Source organism: Coturnix japonica, chromosome 1 (assembly GCF_054131305.1).
Source record: "Coturnix japonica strain WE chromosome 1, WE-NBRP24, whole genome shotgun sequence".
NCBI classification, from domain to species: Eukaryota; Metazoa; Chordata; class Aves; order Galliformes; family Phasianidae; genus Coturnix; species Coturnix japonica.
In genome coordinates this window covers 166,798,933-166,820,212 of record NC_140663.1, presented here as the reverse complement: position 1 = coordinate 166,820,212, position 21,280 = coordinate 166,798,933, and positions in this window count along the sequence as shown.

The following is a 21,280-nucleotide window of genomic DNA, read 5'->3' as shown; positions in this document are numbered from 1 at the left end:
AGCTGGTGGCACCAGTCACTCACTCTATAAAGAGGGTACAGGTAAGTTTCTTTCCTTTTTTCCTTTGACAATACATACTACTCTCTTTAGTAAAGTGCTAAGCAAGCCCTTAAATTCTATCGCTCCTATGATTCAATTAGCAGAAAATCAATAGAGGTAAACATATTTTAAAATAAGTAAGTAAATAAATATTTTTAAAGTGCAGTAACCAGTAAATAGCTTTGTAGTAGACTGGTGAGAACCAATGGTAAAACTCTTCATTCCCTTCTAGGTACAGTTTTCTTTGTGTTAAACTTTTTGGTTTCCATCCCTCCTCCAGTTTAGAACATCAGAAAGTTAGAGCTTTCCATTTTACCCAGCGTATATCTTAGCTTCAGTAATATTTGTGCCCAGGAATGGGGAAAAAAGAGGTGATGTCAGCTAAAAGTGCTTTAATTCCAGTACAAGACTTTATTATTTCTCCTCAGAAACATGTTTACAAGTTTAACTAACACAAATTATTTTTTCCCTTTTAAACTGCTTCATGTGATACAATCATAAATTTTCAATGAACAATAAATGTCTTCCTTCAAAATCTGTGAACTGTGATAGATGTCATAACTCACATTTTGACATCAGGTTTTCCAAGCTGACTTCACAGCTTTTCTGGCTGCTGTCTGACTGTGACCAGAAGAGGGCATTTTAGGATTGAGTTATGTGAATACAAAATGAGGAGTAGCATTTCTGTCAAACTGATACTGGGGGAGTAAGTGCCTGTTTGAGAAGCTTGGAATATATGCTCAGATATTTATTACTTTCAACATAAATATAATATTCGTAGAATTTAAGTAAAATGTTATGTTCAATACTTACTTTATGAGGAGCTAAACTTTAGAAATTGTTCTTGTTTATGGTGCCTATACAGAAATAATGTAGAATTGTGATTTAGACAGTTTAATGTATAAACAGATAAAAACTTCATACAAAAAATGCTCAGTAAGCAGGAAGAAATTTTGTATCGAAGCCAATGGCTATAAAATCACATTTTAGTGAGCAAATGGCCTATTTTAGCAATATTTACTGTTTAGTTACATGTTCATAGAATATCCTGAGTTGGAAAGGACCCACAATGGTCACTGAGTACAACTCCTGGCTTCATAGAGGACCATGAGAAAGGGAGGAAAAAAATTATGTATATATATACATATATATATATACACCCATATATATGTAAAGCAAATTATGTGTCAGAGAACATTGTTCTGGCACTAATTAAACTCAGCAGGCTTGGATGAACCAGTTCCTGAGCTCACATCTTCTTCACTTCCATTTTGAGATTCCTTTCAATATCAAGTTTAAACTGTTTTTATACTGAATGATGAAAAGCAAATCAGCAACTCACTTTTTCTTAAAAGATACAGTTCTTCAGCTAACTTGGTTAGTTTCAAATGTGGTTCTTCAAAGTGAACAGAAAATCTGTATTGAATATGTATGATAAAGTTTCATTTCCCAGTTCCTGCCAGTTTGCACAAATGGAAAAAGTGCTAGAAATGCAGCATTGCTGGCTGGCATTATAAGTTATACAAGCAAATCTGCTTGCATAATTATGTGCTCAATTACACTAGCCAGGCTTTTCAAACGTGGATATCCATTACATGCCTTGATTTGAGATTATAATTCTGTTAATGTTGCTTGTACAAATTCATATGGTTGGATTTGAGACTTGAGCTACAGGCTTAGTCAGCCATAACAGTGTCCTAAATATTTCCTTGGGTTATGGAGTTTCAGTTTGTGACAGGCCTTTTCCACAGTACTTTCCACAAACTCAAAATAAATACAGAGCAAAGATTTCAACAGCAAGGTTTTTGCTCACAGTGCACAATGATGAAGTTGCCAAGACACTCTCGGTGATATTTGAAAAGCCATGGCTGTCTGATGAAGCTCTTTGAAGAAAGATAGAAAGAATGACCCAGAGAGCTACCCACCTGTCAACCTCACCTGAGTGCCAGGAAAGATTACAGAGCAAATCTTCCTGAAAGCTATGCTGAGGAACATGGAAGATGGAAAGAACCAGCATGGCTTCACCAAGGTAGGGTCCTGACCAACCTTGTCACTTTATACGATGGTGTAATGGCATCAATGGTCAAGGGAAGAGCCACTGATGTCATCTATCTGGACTTCATCAAGGCCTTTGACATGGTTCCACATAACATCCTTCTCTCCAATTTGGAAACAAATGAATGGGATGGGTCAACTTTTGAATAGACAAAAGCTGGTTGTGAGATCTTACCCAGAGAGTGATGGTCAATGGTTCTATGTCCAGATGGGCATTAGTAATGAGTGGTGATCCTCAGGGGTCAGTACGGGAACCAGTGCTCTTTAACATCTTCATCAAATACATCAACAGTGGGATTGAGTGCACCCTCAGCAAGTTTGCAAATGATATCAAACTGTGGGGTGCAGACAACACCCCAGAGACATGATGCCATCCAGAGGTACCTAAACATACTTGAGCAGGCCCAGGAGGACATCATGAGGTTTGATAAATTCAAGTTCAGTGTCTTGCACCTGGGCCACGACAACCTCCACTGTAAAAACAAGCTGGGGAATGTAATGGTGGAACACAACCCTGCATGGAGGTACTGGTGGATTGTAAGCAGGTCATGAGCTGGCAGTCATAGAATGTGCCTTTGCAATGTGCCCTCACAGCCCAGAAAGTGAACACTATCCTGGACTGCATCAGAACAAGTGTGACCAGAAGGTTCAGGGAGGTGATCTTGCCCCTCTGCTCAGTGCTGGCGAGACCTCACCTGGAGAATTGCGTTCAAATATGGAGTCCTCAGTACAGGAGAGATGAGCATCCAGAGGAGGGCCACAAAAATGAGTGCTGAGACAGCTGGGGCTGCTCAACCTGCAGAAGATAAGGCTCTGGAGAGACCTGATAGTAGCAGTATCAAAAGGGAGGCTATAAGGAAGAATCATAGAATCAAGGAGGGAACAGAGCTACAAATCACATTATCTTCTTTCCTGTGTCTGTCAGCATCCACTGCATGAAAAATCACCGTGTCAGGAGAGTATATTCTGGATCATTCATAGTTTAATCTACATTTCTATTATCCTAAACACCAATTCCCACATGCAAACTATTATTTGGAGAAGAAACTGAATTCAAGCCACAAAACTTCTTAATCTCAATGAAACTGCTTTTTCTTTCCTTGCTCTACTTTATAGAAGACAAAGAAGGAAATTGCAATTGTTAATCTTACTAGTTATATAAAAAAACATTTAAAATCAGAAGTACAGTGTCCCCTAGGGAGAAAGAAAAGGCTACAGAACCATAAATGCTGTATGCTATCCGTATCCCTTAGCAGCTGCCCCACTGTCTGGCAATCATTTGGTGGAATAGAAGTAGCTGCATTAAAGAAAGTAATAATAATAAAAAATAAAAAATAAAAGGAGGCTTTGAGCCTGCTGGATTTTTCTATTAAAATAAAACCAACTCTTTTCCAATCTACGTATTTCCAAACAGCTTACTACCAAGAACCTGAAAAACCTGTTCTCGTGTAAACCTGCCCTGAAATAATATTACTTTTGGCAAGGGACGCTCCTGTGGGAAATTCCCAGCCGACTGAGTGGAGTGATACTGATCTAATGAAAACCATAATGATAATGACAGGAAAAAAAAGGAAAAAGAAAAATTAAAAAAAAAGAAGTGCAAATGGCTACTCAAACAATTAGTATATCTGCCTGACTTTGCAGAAAAAATAAAAGGAGAGGGGAAAAGTACCAAAAAAATAAATTTCTCTCAGGGCAATCTGACTTAATGAGGAACCTGCTTAAGGTCACCTCCAAACTCCACCTAAGTATTTGCTAACATTTTCAAATCAATGCCTGCGCTGTGTTCTTAAATCACCGGGACAAGAAACTCAATATGGATTTTCAGTCACTGCAAATAACAAGAGACCATGAAGTTCAAAGCAGAGGATGAAATAGTTGTTTTCTGAAGCCAAATCCTGGAAAAATTATTCTGGTAGGAATACAGCTTCTCAGGTATAAGCTCACCCCACATCCATCCAGCTCAGCTCCTAGCTTCCAGCTAGGACCTCTTTCACACTTGTGGCTATATTGGTTGTGCTTCCATCATGGTGGGTGAGGATCACCACTATGCCAGATAGTGAGCTGCAGCCCCCTTAGGGGGAAGCACCAAGAGCAGCAAAAGAAGAACATTATCCCTAGGGGATGTTCAGGCTGGGTATTAGGAAAAGAGTCATCTCAGGAAGGGTTGTAATACATTGAATCAGGCTGCCCAAGGAAGTGGTGGAGTCACCATCTCTGGAGGTTTTTAAGACATGTAGATGTGGCACTGAGAGACATAGTTTAGTGGGCATGGTTGTGATAGGTTGGCAGCTGGACTAGATGATCCTAGCATTTTTTCCAACTTTAATGTTTCTGTGATTCTATAATACTGTGACACCAGTCCCAGGCACAGCAAGATGACTAAGAAGGCCCATCCAGAGTTAAGCCAACCAGAAGGACCAGAAACAGCACCAGAGTAGAGACAAGCTAAAAGGTCTGAAGCCCATCCAGAAGGCAGCACTATGGACAACCAACCTGTACTATAGGTATACATCCATCCAGAAAACAAGGCCACAATCTACAAAACAGCTCCACAGTAACTGATTGTGCAGGCATGAGCTTAAGAGGAGCTTCCAGATCAATGAGCAGAAAGGGTACCTGAAGGTCCCAAGTGAGGCTGGGCAGGGCATATAAGACATACTAGATCTTGCAATGTGTTGACATTTGCATTAGAATAAAATAAAATCTTAAAAAGGAGAGTGCATAATCTCTTGCTTGAAATGCTTGAGATTGTAAGGACAGGTTCATAGAAGCACAGAATAACTTGAGTTGGAAGGGACATTAAACACCACCCATTTCCAATGCCATGGGCTGGTTGTCCCCCACCAGCTCAGGCTGCCCAGGGCACTGTCCAACCTGTCCTTCAGCACTGCTAGGGATGGGACCCAGAGGTTTCTCTGGGCATCTGTGCCAGCACATCACCACTCTCAAAATAAAACAATTTCCTAATGTAAACCACCCCTCTTTTAGTTTCAAACCATTCCCCCTATCACTGTCTGCCCATGTAAAAAGTCAGTCTCCCTCACCTTATAAGTTCCCTTTAAGATCACGTTACTTCAGTCTCTTTAGTGTATGCACTAAATAAACACACTTATCATTCATAAGTTATCTCTTAAAGAACTGAATTGGTGATATTTTCCTAACCTCTAATTGCTGAAAATAGTGGCCAGTACTGATAACCTGGATGCCTCCCACTAAGATTTTAGGCAATGATACTTTAGGGAAATAATCACAGCATGCACTGATTTATCTCCTGATATCTGCAGGCAGATCTTGCCAGCTGGAACTGTGCACTGGAGCCTCACGTCAGTGGCTGGAAAACATGATGGTAAGTCTACAGTTTTTTCTTACTCCATAGTTAGGAAGACAGTAACAGACACTCGCTTTGTTAAATTTGAAAAATGTGAGTCTGAGAAAACCTGAGTAATTGCCATAAAGGCAGCGGTTCAATACGGGCAGAGGAGTTAATGGAATAAAGATCTGGGAGGACATATGTTTGTCTGTCTGTGCTTGAGTTGAGAGAAAGAGACATTCTTGTCATCTGAGAAAGGAAAGAACAACAGACAACTAAACTACAGTTAGGATTTTTTGGATATATGTAAAAATGTTCAGAAAGACATACCAGAGATAGAAGAGCAGAGAGGTCTGGAAATCAGAAGACAGGCTAATGGCTTTACGTGATATTTTGGTGGATCTTAATTTTCACTTGAAAAACTTGAAGAAGCATGAATTTCCAAGAAAAAAACTAATTAATCATCCAAGATGTCAAATAGTTATGTGTAATGGTTGTGACCCCCAGAACAATGAGATCATATTTCTCAGGAATTAATAATAAAAGTTTCCTACCATGTGGTGAATAATTCTAACATTTTCAGCAAAGAACGCAGTAGCTATCTAGATCAAGAAGAAATTCAAATCTTTATTTTGATCCATTAATGTTTTCCTCTAAAGTTCTGGAGAGGCAGATGAACAAACCCAATGAGAAATATCCAGTCTTGCCTGTTGTGGGGAAATATATAAACTGGAAATGAAAGCTTTGGAAATGGGGCAGATATTACAGGAAACAAAATCATTTTAAAACATAGAAAACATAGAAAGTAATAAAGGCTGAAATTCTTAAATGAATCAGACTTCTTGGCAGTCTCCCATGTAAGTGGTGAGGCCCAGGACTGTTTACCTCATAAGATAGCAAGCAGATAAGACTGTGTAGGTGGTGATTAAATATATAAAAAACCTGATATGAGATGACAGGAAGGATAGACAAAAGCAGTCAGACTCAGTGTAACAAAGAAAATATAAGAATCATGGGCCACACTCAAGTATCACCAAACTGCCTGTGGTACATCAGATCTGCATGGATACAGAGAATTCTAGTGAACTTCATTCCTCCTTGTGTAGGAATACTTCTTTATATTAAACAGGACTGGAATACCAAAGAAAGCAGAAAATGTCAAACATGTAAACCAAAAGCAGCAAAATCATGCCAACACAGCAGCAATTTTATGTACAATTACTGCAGTATATTACAGGTTTGGTAGCTGAATCAGCAGAGCTTTCAGAATGGAAATCCATGAAATGTAAATCTGCGTAAAGCTCATTTGCTGTCCCACATCTTTTATTTTCTAAAGCTACAAAAATTTGTTAGTGAAAGCAGCTGGAAAGCATTGCTAGGCACTAAGTTTTGTTTTATGATGTGCTTTTATTTTACAGTTCTAACCTTTTGGTTTTCCACTGTAAAGATTGTAAGGGTAATATAATAAACAAGTCTTTATGTGGTGAGGAGGTCTCTCTTTACCAAATTATCTGATATTTTACTGAAAATATGAAAAACTTACTTTTTTATGGTAGGTGATGTATAGCTCCAAAGTAAAATCATATCCTTTATTAACATCCCAAGAAAGGGTGACACTCACAATATTAACATAGGGTTTTTTTAATAGAAACCAGAGAATGCTTACCAGTAGGTTGGAGAAGAAAAATGTTCTTGGTGCAAATTACTATATGCTCATAAATGCCTTCTGAATAAGCCAGAGAATATATGTTCAAATTAATTAACATCAAATTGAAATTTTCTAATATAAAATCAATCGTGAATCAGAAACTGGAGATTAAAGTCTGAAGTTAAAACAATAAAATTAAAAAGAAGCATGGAAAAGGTGACAGAAGGGGCAGAAGATCCATAGGGAATACATAGAGGAATCATCTGAGCATGCAGGGACAAAGTCAAATCTGGTGACATGAGGGACACTGAGAAAGTCTCCTATGGGGAGGTCAGCAGGAAGCCAAGGGAAATGTGGGCCCAGTGCAGGAGCCCTGGTGACAACAGACATGGAAAGGTTGAAGCATTTACTACCCTCTTTGCCCTGGTCTTTTCTGTCTTGCTGATTTGCCATCAGGAATTCCAGAGCTCTCAGACTAGTGGGAAAGCCTAGACTGAGCAAAACTTATCCCAACTAGAGTATAATCAGGTTAGGGAATATTTTAACAAAACAGACAAACACATGTCCATGGCATCTGATGGGATGGTGTGGATGGGATGGAATTGCATAGCATAGTATAGCATAGCATAGCATGGCATAGCATAGCATAGCTGGAAGAGACCTTCAAGACACCAGAAGATAAAGCATGTTACTGGGTTCAAATGGCTTTTCAACACCCACAGGCATGTGGAACCAACCATCTCTCCAGGAAGCCTGTTGTAGAGTTTGACCACTCTCACAGTAAATATTCTTTTTTTATTGCCCAGTCTGAACCTGGTGCAGCTTTGTGCTATTCCTATGCATCCTGTTACCAGCTGTCAGGAGCAGAGCCCAATATATCCCCACGAGCTTTTCCTCCTTTGGGAGTATTGGAGATGTACCCACAAATCCTGAGAGAGTTGGCTGATGCCATTGCAGGACCACTCTGGATGTCTGATAAAATAGATTTGGAGCATGGAGTGGAGTGGGAGGGCATTTCCTGAAGTCTGGAAGAAAGTACATGTTGATAAATATTTGGTAGGAATATAAAAAAACAAAGCACCACACACTCCTCAGTGTTGTTCAGTGGCAGGACAAGAAGCAATGAGCAGAAACTGAAAGACGGGAAATTCCTCATGAGAATAGGTACTGGAACAGGTTTCCCAGAGGGGCTATGGAGTTTCCATTTCTGCAGATACTCAAAATTTGAAGCAGTTCCTGCTGGTTTGACAGCCTGATGCTGCTGACTGCTATAAGCAGGGGGCTGATCTGAAGAGCAGCCTTCCCACCTCAGGCTGTCTGTGGTTGTGTCAAATGTGCTCTCAATGTGAGTTCCCGGGCTTGACCTACAGAATTATCATGCTTTTTTACTGTTTCCAGAAGATGGCTTGGACACCTCAGTACATCTGAGTTTATGCTGCATATCCCTTATAAAGCAAGTGAACTGAATCTTCTGATACCTACATCAATGAAAAATGTTAAGATTTTAGCTAGCCAAAGTGATACATTATTTACAGACAAGATGCTCATCCGTCTTCCCTCCAGTTAGGACTCAGTGAATGTCAGGTTTAGGAGTATCTCTGAAATCTCAATAAAATATTCATTGATGTTTGTGTCTGGTCTTCTCTGATTTTCTTTTTTTCTCAACTCATTTGTTGCTCATAAGAAGCCAGAAAAATAATAACCACAATGTAAGTACAGTAAGTTTACATTAAGTGGACAAGAAGCAGGCATATTTTTCACTGAAATAATCAAACAAACATACATGTAAGATTGGTAGAACAGGTCTTAAAATAGAACATCCCAAAAAGATTTATTTCAAAGTTTTAAGAATATTAGGCTTTTTTTTTCTGATACAAGCCAGGATGCCACTGGCCTTCTTTGCTACCTGGGCACAGTGCTTGCTAATGTTCAGCTGAGTGTCAGCCAGTACACCCAGATGTGTTTCCTCTACACATCCTTCCAATCTGCCTGCTACAAGCCTGGGGTTTGTACAAGTACAAGTGTTGCCTGGGGTTACTTGTACAAGTGTTGCCTGGGGTTGTTGTGGCCAAAGTGCAGGACCTGGCACTTTGTCTGGTTGAATTTGATCCCACTGGCCTCAACCCAGTTATTCAGCCTATCCGGGTCCCTCTGCAGATCCTCAGGCAGATTGACACTTCCTCTTGGTGCCATATATAACTATGTTATATATGTAAGCTGTCTTTTACAAAGGTTCTAATTTTCACAAATTCAAATTCTTCCTTACAAAATACAGGCCACCAGCAATTCCTGTGATGCAAATGTGAAACTGGCAAGTGGAAGCCACATATTTAAATCACTAGCTGAAGAAAAACTTATTAGCTGTGATCATCTCTCTTTTCACATACTTTATACAGTAATACACACTTACAGCCAAATCTTGGATATTCTGTTTGGCTTTTATATCTTCTGCAAATTTAGGTACTTTTGAACACAACAGGAATTTCATTTAGTGAGCACTTCATTCCCAAACTCACACTTTAAATCTACTCAGAGAAATACATTTATTGCACCAGAAATGAGCAAATTAATAAATATTCACTCAGTTTGGCTTGTTGTTGTTGAACAGAATCCTTTGGGATTTAACCCTTGTGGATTCAATACAGAATTTCTCATCATTCAAAGAAAAAAATATCCAAGATGCTTATGTGACCAAGGTTTGCTTTGTCTTTTTGTTTTGAATTACATCTGCAGAATTTGGCTATAAGGCAGCTTCAGATGTTATGGTGCTGCATTCCAAATGAAATGACAAATCACAGAAGCTGATATATGTAAATGAAAAACGTTCTTAATACAGCAGTTGATACAGCCGTGTTCCTAGTTTTTCTTGCCCAACTGTCATCTTTGATATTTCCTTGCATCAAAAGATAATGATTTTCTTTCCAATTAGTATGAATGTTTGGTCTGTATTCACTTGTTAAATTTTCTCTGTGGGTGATCACTGGTTTGATACATGCTGGCCAAGCTGATTTACTTCTACTACTAAGTATCACATTTAATTGAAGGAGGTGAAAAAATGCAGACATCTGTAATAAAAGGGATTATCTGAAACACTGAATCTAATTTAGCAGAATTATATTTCTCCCCTGAATTCCATGGGTAACTGTCAAAATAGCAGTAGCACTAAAACTAATTTCAGGCACACACTACATTTTGCCTCATTATTATGACAAAATAAGAAGTAAACTCCCTAGAATTATAAAAATCACATGATTCTCCAACAACAGCCTAAAGTTTTTATTGAATATTTTGGTATACGAGTCCTATAACACAGTCCTCAAAACTCTTCCCTAAATTAGAGCTTGCAAGTCTTTGAGTAACATTTTCCGGGCATTTCTGGTGTGGTTTGTGCTTGTACTCAGGCTGTCATCATTTGGCATGGCAAAGCAGACCCATAGCTGTTTCTGTGCTAACCCTTATGGAAATAATCAGTAATTTGTCTTATAGCAAGCAACGCAGATTGTTAGTTCAGCTAAATTAATGCATTACAGCATTTTACTTCATTTCCCCACACCTTTCCCTGACACTGTGTAGTTACTTCTGTGTTAGTGAGCCTTACCTGATCCCTTGGGGTCAGTTGAAGGTAAGGGCAAAGAATAAGGAAGAGTGAAGCAGATATGGGCAGGGAAAAGCACTGAACTGCCCCTTCCAGTAGAGCTAGCAGTAGTTAACGTTAGATGACACAATAACTATACTTGTGAGTAGCAATGTCAACTCATGCACCAGATACAGACCAACTCAAGCGATGTAGCAAAAAAGTAAAGCTAGACTTCTTGTATAATAAAAGAAGGTAAAAGGACTAACACTTTTTCTTTTCTTAGGCATTACTTCAAACTAGCAGAATATTTTCCAGTAAAGACCTCTACACCCTCCTCAGTCTAAACAGCTTTAAACTTTCACCTCTCTTTTCAGGAACACTTCCTAATGCAATTCTTCTACATTCCTGATGCAGTTACAACCTCATTTCACACACACATAGACTTCCATACATCCCATAGAAGAGGATTTGATGTTGCCCTGCACACTATTATGTTTTGTGAATTGCTTTCAAGGCTTTTCTAGAATTGATGTTTTCTTTTTTCTCCTGTGTTTAAGATATGATGTATGAAGAAACTGAAGGCTGAATCAAGGTTGAATAACTTAAGCACAGAGCTGTTAACTTTTCCTTAGGAAAACTTGAGTTACTTTCTTGAGCCTGAAAGCTCTAGAAGAGTCAGTAACCATTTATGTCCATTTGCTCTTCAAAGCTTCTGTAGAAAAATGCTAACCAGAACACAGGTAAACAATTCTGTATTTAAAGCGCTATTGGAAGCATCACAAAATTCATTTTTTTGTGGGATATACACTAACATGTTTAAATCAATTCCAGCAGAAATAGATGTTTTGCAAGTAGGTTATAAAGATTAATTAAATCCAGATTTGCTCTTTGCTCATAAGGTTGTGGCACCTACAACCTTTTTCTTATCATGAGCATCCCACACACATTCACAACAAGGATACATTCCTTAGCTGCAATAGTTTATATCTAGTCAAATTGGTGCAGTAAGTATAAAGTGATAATAGACATAAGCAGCTGTGGAAACAGAAGTATATATTGTTTAGTTAGCCTAGGGAGAGTTAACATGTATCTTGAAGTACTGTCATTCCAAATATTTTAGATAAGAAATTAAAGCACTATTAAGGCACAGATCCGTGAAAATAATAATAATAATAATAATAATAATAATAATAATAATAATAATAATAATAATAATAATAATAATGCAGCTGTGAACTGAATCAACAGTAGAGGTTGGCAGTGATATATGAAGAAGTTGGATAGGATGAGAAAGGCAGGCAACAGCTAAAAATCAAGAGATCTGCAGGTGTGTGATGCTATTGCTGACTCTGCATCCTGCTTCCCCACATTTAAGGTCTCTAGTCCAGAGGATAAATCCCAACAAAGCCTAAAACATGATAGTGATCACACCTCAGGCAAAGATGTTTAAGCATAATGAAAACAGCTGTTTGCAGGAGGGAAGGAAAAAATACCAACTTGTAGTAACTTATCTTTAATGAGTTTTCTGTTAAAAAGGGAGATGGTATGACTAGTTCTGCTTAACAGGTTTCCAATTAACATTTTACACTCCACAGCACATACCACCGGAGACCAAGTCCAGGATATCTCCCATGGCTGGAACCCTACAGAGGGGCTCTCTCTGTGAATCGAGTGAGGAATACAGCCTGTTGGCTGAAGCACTGCAGATTGGCATGCTTCTTGATTTGGGCACGTATCCAACTCTGGTTTTGTTCAGACTCTGTCATGTCTCTCTGCCTCAGCAATTTGAAGGCATAAGGCTATCCTTTTTCCTGAGAAGACCTAAATTATGTGGTTGGAAGATTATTCTACTGCCTAGAGGATGTTGTTATATCATGCGGATTACTGTTTTACTCAGTCCTCAAACTGGTTTTCCAAGCTTCTGTTCACACAATTCTGTATGACTACAGTTATTTTCATTAGCTTTATATATACTTTTATGTATTTTTTAGCTTTTCATAGAACAGATCCCCTTTGCCCTTTAAGAGCAATTACATCAGCTTAAGTAGTTCAATGAAAATTGTGCTATTTATACCTAATACTGATCTATTAGCACAGAACTCAACAACCATGAACTTTATTCAACCGTCCAAGAAAACAGGAGAAAATAACAGTCGAGAAGCTATAATTTTAACCTGAACTCAAAAAACATGAGCTAGCTTCATCCTCTGTCACAGGTATCTAGCAAGACTTTGAACAAGTCATTTAAGTCACCTGCCCCAGCTATCTTTCAAAATGATAAATTCCTCACAGTTCTGATAAGGCAAAGCTACACCTGTGTAAGCTGACTATTTAGTACAGTCACCATTTCTCTTCCTAATACCCTGCATGACAGATATTATCATAGAACAGCAGCCCATCTTTCAAAATAGAGCCTCCAAAACTATAATACCTTCATAAAAGTCACCTGAACTTATTATACAGTAGCTTCTGAGAAATTGTCAGAAAGGATCTTAGGGTGAAAGATCTATTCAAATATTTGTGTTGTGCAACTGAAAGATATGCTGGTAACTGGAAGATATGCTGGTAACTGATATACTGGACTGCCTGGGCACCCTGTTTTGCATGCCCCTGCTGGAGCAGAGGTGGAAGCACAAGCACCAAGAGGTCCCTGCCAGCACTGTGATCCTGTAATTAGTATACAAGCAGAATAAAGTATACATATACTATTAAAATCTCTGCTGCCAAATATGTGATAAAAGGGAAAGAACCGTTTACATATGTGAATGAAGTTTCAGAATTTCCCAAACTGTACATAAATGGATAATCAATCAATACATTTTCTTTAAAAAACAAACATAATTTGCTATTGTGAAACTCCTTGGCTGCATGCAATACAGCTCTTCTCATGAGCTGTGAGCATAACTCTAAGCTCAGCAGGACAAAACTTCTTCTGAATCAGGGGCCCTTCTCCTTTGCATCAGATGGTGATGCAACAGCTAAGTGGAAAAAGCAGGACAGTATTTTTTTTTCTAGCACACTGAATGAGACAGATATATCTCTCTGAAGTGGTAAGGGAGTGAGAAAAAGAAACACACTCATTTCATCTGGATACATCATGGTAAGTGCTCACTTTGATAACTCAGTGAAAACCTCTATCTTGGCAGTCAATTGCAGTGACACAGAAGGAATAGATAATTCCTCGTCTGTAGCAGCTTATGTATTTGGAACAATGAGTTTGAGGTATTTTCTCAATAGAAACTTAAATGCTTGAAAGAAACACTGGGAAAAAAAAAAAAAAAAGTATTATTTGCAAAAAATAACATAAAATAAAAACTTTTTATTTCAGTAGCCCAGTGACTTCAGTTGATATTCCCAAACTAAGTCCTATTTTGATGAAGACATGTTACTCTTAAGTATTTGAGCCAAGAGTGATAAAACCAAAGCAACAGATGTTTAACAAAGCTCAAATGATTAGATTCAAAGCCCCATGAAAATAATCAAAATCACTCTTGACTTTAGTAGGCTTTCAAGTAGGCCTAATTAAGCTTAAACTTTGTGAAGACAAGTAAAAACGTGGATAGCCAAGACCTCACAGTCTTGCAACACAGAAGTTAGGGTTTCAATTATAGTTTCAGTTCTTAGGGAATTTGATAAATTCCTCATTGCTAGGAACTATCAGTATCAGTCATCATAGAATGATTTGGGTTGGAAGGGACCTATAAGATCACCTAATTCCAACCTCCCTGCTGTAGGCAGGGACAACTCCCTCGAGACCAGGTTGCTCAGAGCCCCATTCAGCCTGGCCTTGAATGCTTCCAGGAAGATATGGGGCAATTCAAAGAGAGGATATAATGTAAAGACTTCATAGCCTAAAAACTAGAAGCTAGAAGAGATAGCTTGAGAAATTTTCTACTTTACACACAACTGACATTATTTAGGGACAAGTATGAAACAGACAATATTCAAGGAAAAAAATGCAAATGCTCTATTCATAGCTTTTAAGAATAAATGGGCCACTATTCACACAGTTAAGTATTCTTATCATTATTATTATTATTATTATTTTCCTGGCTTGAATCTCTTATGCTGCACTTTTAAAGAACTACCTTTTGTCTGTCTAAAGTGAACAAGGAAAACAGATGATGCCTCCTCTTTGAAGCAGGCTGGCATCACCACTCAGTATTCTCTCTACATACAACACATTCTACCTATGTTCAACAGTTCATTTTGTTTCCTAGATCTCTGCTCCTTGTTTCCACATCTTTCTTGAAAAACCATACCTGAGAACAGAGGAAAGTAGTCCAGCCCAGAGCTTATTGATATAACAGAGTTGCTACAAGATGTACTTTTAACAATTACATGACATTGTTAAGTAAAGCTCAACTCGTGAATCTGCTATAATCTCTAGATTAATATATACAATTTCTATTTGAATAGTTGTCCCTTATTCTGTATTTGCACTTAAGTGCACTACATATATTGCACTTATCTTTATTGAAAAAATCACTTTTTCCAGGACTTTTTTGCCAGGCAACTTCTACATTGAAACCACAGACTACATCTCAATTCACCTGCATTTAGTGTTACCTACAAGTTTAACAGAAATATCAAAAGGTGGATTCTTAAGTCCTTCAAATACAACAGTGACAAATTTTACTATAGAAATAGTCTCTTCCTTCGCAGCAGTACTTCTTTTAGATATGGCTCTGACAGTGTTTCATAGGCTGAGGACAGATTTAAACAGGTTTGTTCCCCCTCTCTCCTCCCAGATATGGGGTAATCACTGAGTGATGCTCCAGTTTATGTTACTGATAGAAAAATTAAAATCGAGCTGGGATGTTTTTATATTGCAGCAACAATATTTTCCATTCTGAGTCTTTATCAGTTACATAAAGAATTACCCAGGTTAGCCATCATAGCCTCATATCCTGCTGTTTGGTTTTGTGTGTGTGTGTGTGTGTGTGTGGTGTTTTCTTTTTAATGATTTTTTTATTCTTAAATATTAAGAATGTAATTGACAAAATGAATATAAATACATTTCAGTTCATAAATTCTATTAAACTGATATTAATAAAGTCAGTCCTAACAAAAAGAAGTCTAGATATTTTTTTTTTCCTTAAAAGAACTGCAAAAACCAACAGGATTTGAACTCAAGTTACAAGGAAACATAGCTATCCCACTGCCTACAGGAGGGCTACCCTGTAGTTCCCTGAGAGTAATGAAAACATAATGAATTAAACAACAAAAAAATGAAACTCTGAAGAGGACAAAGTTCAAAAAAAGTGCATATTTCCTTTGTTCATATAAAGATCTATTGTGCATTCAGAGAGGTAGCCATGAAAAACAGACTTCACTTGCTATTTGTTTTTTATAAAACAAGAAGCTTTTTACTTCTTGGTAGTAAACACTTCAATTTCTTGGAAATTATAATGTAGCTTACATGTTTCAAAAGAAGGGGAAAACACACCTCAGAGCAGTTATCAATTATATAATAAATATAAAAACTACTGAAAACAGAGCTCCCCAGGTAAAAAGTGTATTTAGCTAAAATATTCTTGGGAAGTTTAATGTTGCACTGTGCATTGTCCGTGCATTGGGAGAAACACTGAAATCCTCGAAGGGATACTGCTATTCTAGGACAGGTATTTTACTAAACTTTCAGGGGTATAAAATTTTAAAGAAGAAACTGACTTTTGACACATTAACCTGTCTCAGTTTTCCTACTGATAAGAAAAATGTATTTAATTGTATGTACTTTCTTCTAAACATTTACTTGCACGGCCAGCATCGTGGACTGTGATTTTCTCACTACAACTGCTACTCAGTGATATTTGCATGAACTGATTGATTGACCCATTTTTAGAGAACAGTGGGACTAGAACCCATCCTCATAGATTTTATTCCCCAGGCACAAAAATTCTTCTGCTCTGATTTGCATTAAGAAATGCCTTCTTCCTGGATTTTAGCAGAACTCAAGGATGAGCTGAACTCGAAACTATTTCACTCTGGACACTTCTCAGCATGCACAAAAGCAGAACTTTGAGGTGTTTAACTCACCATAAGCACTGAGCAGCTCTCTAATGTTTATGATGGAAGGTTCTTACAATCTCTAACATGAGCTGGAGACCCTGTAGTGGAATGGCTGGTGAAGTTCCACTGCTGTGCTTTTCCCCCACCTACTTCAGGAAAAAAGCTAAATTTCCCCTAAATCACTGCTGATTTCCCAGTATTTTTTGAGTCCCGTAGTGCTCCTTTCGGCTTGCCAAGGGCAAAAACAATTTCACAATCTCTGATGTTGACTCAGCAGATGTCAAGCTAGATGACACAGCAGCATACGAAGATTCACCAGTCCCTTTTTTCCAGTTATCCACTGAACAAATATAAATGCAAGTTAAGTGTTGAGATCTGAATACTGAAGACTAAAATTGTTCAGTGGATGGCAACTAACATGACACATCCAGGAGCTCTTAGCCCTACTATCTCTTGTGTTACATCTTACTGACAGATATTGCAATAATAAGTTAGTCCCTTTTTCCACAAAGTATAATGCAAGTTACAATCACAACTTTTAAACTACACATAGTGAAGTTTGAACACTAGTCAGAAATAAAGACCTTTCCTTAAAGATCTCATGCACCTGCAAATAGTAGAATCAAAAAAAAAAAACAACCCTATCAGGCCTGGCCTTGAATGCCTCCAAGGCAAGGTCATCCACAATCTTTTTGGGCAACCTGTTCCAGTGTCTCGCCATCCTCACAGTAAAGAATTTCTTCCTTGGTATGTAGACTAAATCTACCCTCTTCCAATTTAAAACCAGACAGTAGCAATCTAACATATAGCTTTCCTACTCGGTAGGCAAATATTTCAGCTACTAAGAGAAAGCAGTAAGTGAAATTAGTAGTGCTTGTTATCTTGCTGAGATTTTCAAGCCTTCACAGCTACTGTTTTTTATGTAGTATTCTGAGTAGCTTTCATCTGCTCAGTCTCTTTTACTGTATCAGTCTCATCTGGGATTTGGGAGATGCTAGTCCAAGTGCCTGGATCTTCATTAGTTTTATACGCTTATTTCTTTGGGTACAGGCCATTTTGAGCATACCACAAGGCAGAACCGCAGTCAGTTAGGGTATATTTATGTTCAACGGAGAATCATAGAATCATACAATGGCTTGGGTTGGATCCAGCCATATCTAATACCAGACCAGGCTGCCCAGGGTACCATCCATCCTGGCTTTGAACACCTCCAGGGATGGGGCATCCACAACCTCTCTGGGCAGCCTGTTCCAGCACCTCACCACTCTCTTGGTAAAGGACTTCCCCCTGACATCCAACCCAGGAATAATTTGAGAAGTACCAAAGTTGTTGAGCATGGAGACAGCATAAGAATCAGTAAGCACTGTTTTTTTCAAGCTGCATCAGGGAAGTTTAGAATGGATATTAGGAAAAGATTTGTCATCAAAAGAGTGCATGGGGAGTATAACAGGCTCTTCAGGGCGGCAAGCGTAGGGTGCTGGAGTTCAAGGAGGGTTTGGTTTATACTTTCAGAAATATGGTTTGAATTTTGGGTGGCCCTGTGTGGAGCTGGGAGCTGGACTCGATGATCCTTGTTGGATCCTGTCCAACTTGGGATATTCCGTGGTTCTGATTTTTAATTTTAGCTTTGAACTTTGCTGTTTGAAGCTTCTCCAAACCATTTGGAATAAACTCATACATTAAAAAGACTGGAGATTTTTAAAGAAATATGGATCTGTAATTTTTGATTGAAATCTGAAACACTGATAGGAATTCACATGCAAGTAGACCTTAGTGCACAAAGACCAAAATCTTACAATAACATCAATCATGGTGAACAGGCTTTTACTTCTAATCAATGATCTTGGCTGATCACTCCTCCTCTGACAGTGTTAACTTGCAGAAAGAACAGCAAAAAATTCAGTAGCTGTATCATTTAGCAATCAATTAACAACATGCAGACTATATCCCAGACAGAGAGTCGTATCCCTTTCAGTTCATACGTACAAGAAATTGCAAAGTTTAAACACACTTCCTTGGTTCAATTTTTTATTTATGTTTATTTTATTTTTAATTTATCACTGTTAGCCAACACAAACCTAGGATCTATAATCTTAATCTAATAACAAGAATCTGAAAACTTTTAATAGCATTTTTACTAACAAGGGACTGGGAATCTTGGCAATTCCCATGAAGAAACTAATGGAAAACTTAGATATTATAAGATCTTCAGAGAAGCTAAAACAAATTAACATACTCCATAAATAATTGCTCAGACGGGGTTTTAAATTCTATTAATATTTTCTGTCCTATAGGAACAGAGTTTATCTTGTATCCTTAAGCATCTCAAAGGAATTCACAAGCATCACTGCCCTAGCATTCTTTTACCTATAGTCCTTCACACTTCCAAAGGGAAACAGTTGTTTTCAGAAGACCATAAGTAATTTTCCCATTATTCTGTATATGGAGGCAGAAGAAACAACAAGGGAGTTGGCAGAATTTCTATTTTCAAATATTCCCCTGCAGATGAGAGTCACTCTGTCCTTATCTACATTAACTGCTAAACTAACATCTAACAGAACTAGACTGAATCACAAAACCGGAGGTTGTGCACACATTTACACATTGTGTGGGTAGAAACAAACACTGCTGTAAAACCCCTCCTTCTTCAACCCCAGGCTAACAGGAACTAAACAAGGATATGCCCTGGGGATCCCCCAGAGTCATAGGAGGGCCATTTGCTGGAAGTTTGTGCTTAGTATTTGCCCTTAAAAAGATGAAGGAGAAATCTACAAAAATTGATCTGACCTCATTAACATGTAAGATTTTAGGACAAGCTTAGAATAATAAACAGAAGTGGGTGAAACAGGACAAAGTTCCTCAGGGTTCAGAAGAAAATTATCTCACTTTTCATGCGACTCTTCACAGCTAGTGATAACATCAGACTAACTCATTTACTGAAGCCTTCTACTTAAGGGACTGGTGCTACTGAGGTTTCTAAAGGGGCATCTTTCAGTATAGTCCACTCCATTCTAGCAACTGTTAGCATTCAAGATATTCAACAAAAAAACCTTTTCAGTATGTCTACTCTCCTCCCCAGTTTCTCTTATCTTTTGAAGTCCTGAAACCTGCTGTTTCTTGTAGGATTCTTTATTAGAATCTTCTTGGGATGATAAAAACAAAACAAAACAAAAAAACAAGAACAGAAATATATTATTATTTCCTGCTGACTATAACACTTTGAGCTTTTAGACTTCCCCAAAATACCCTCAAGTACCTTGTTTTCTTTAGAGTTCCCCCTCACTCCCACATAAAGAAAATAGTAAGACTTATCTTTCTGTCAAGATTTTTGTTGTTGTTGTTTTTAGATAACCTCTCTGTAGGTGTGCCAAATAACTCATTTATCTGATCCTTCTCCAGACACAGGCATAAATGTTCATTAAGCTCATGGGTTAGCTATAAACATTTTCTCTCTTAACAAAGGATAACATAGGGTTGGGATTACATCTGCTCAAAGATAGCTTTATGAAACAAAAAACATTCTTAACTAAACCATCTTCCTTAAAAATACAATTTTTTTTTTTCTCTGAGGGAAAAGGAATGTGATACATATGAACAAATGAGATTTTTACATAGTATTTGACATTGTATTTGACATGTATACATGTATTTACATATATTTTTACATAGTATTTGACACGCTGCAAGCTAGGAAATTCTCAGTTCAGCTAAGAAAGTTGGGATCACTGAGAAACGTGGAAATAGTTAGAAGGATAACAGTAAGTTATGCGGGGTGGAGGATATCAGGCTGGAGGGAAGTTCTTAGTAAACATTGCTGAGCACAGTTTTAGTCTTGGTCCAATAATGTTTCCATTCATGATCCTGATACCAAAACTAGCAGTGTGGTTACAGAACTTTTGAAGATGAAAACATTATAGAGAAAGAAATGAGTCATTGCGATTACTGGAATAATTGCTTTGAACTAAAATGCAAAGGACTTATTTTTGGAACCAAAGAGCGATTCTGCTTTATCTTTGGAATCTGGTGGATTAAAAAAGTGGATTAGTGAATGTAAGAGGCATAATTAGGCCATGAGAGACAAATAGACTGTTAAAAAGAAAGGTGTACTGCAGTAGCATAGTCATTAGTCTTGTTTAGAAAGGCCTCGTATAATTACACTAGGCCATGATCAAGTAAGACAAAATCAAATTTGAGGAGATGTAGTCAAAAACTATGAGGAAGTAAATCAATATTTTATTTTATGACAGAAAGCTTTGATTTATTTAGTGATCATATGGCAGACTTAGGGACAGCTGAACAATTTGCTGGATGAATAATTGGCTGGATGGTCAGGCTCAGAGTGTCATAGAGAACTGAGCTAAATCCAACTGGCAGCTGGTCACCAGTGGTTTTCCCCAGGGCTCAGTACTGACATCAGTTTTGTTTAACATTTTTGTCAATGATCTGGTACCTGGAAGTGGTTTCATTGTCCACTGGTGAGACTACAGCTAAAATATTGCATTCAGTGCCAGAAGGACTCTGAGTTGCTCAAACATGTGCAGAGAAGGGCAGTGAAGCTGGTGAAAGAACTAGAAAAAAAAACTGTTATGAGGAATAGCTGTGGGGGCCAAGGTTGTTTAGTGTGGAGAAAAAGAGA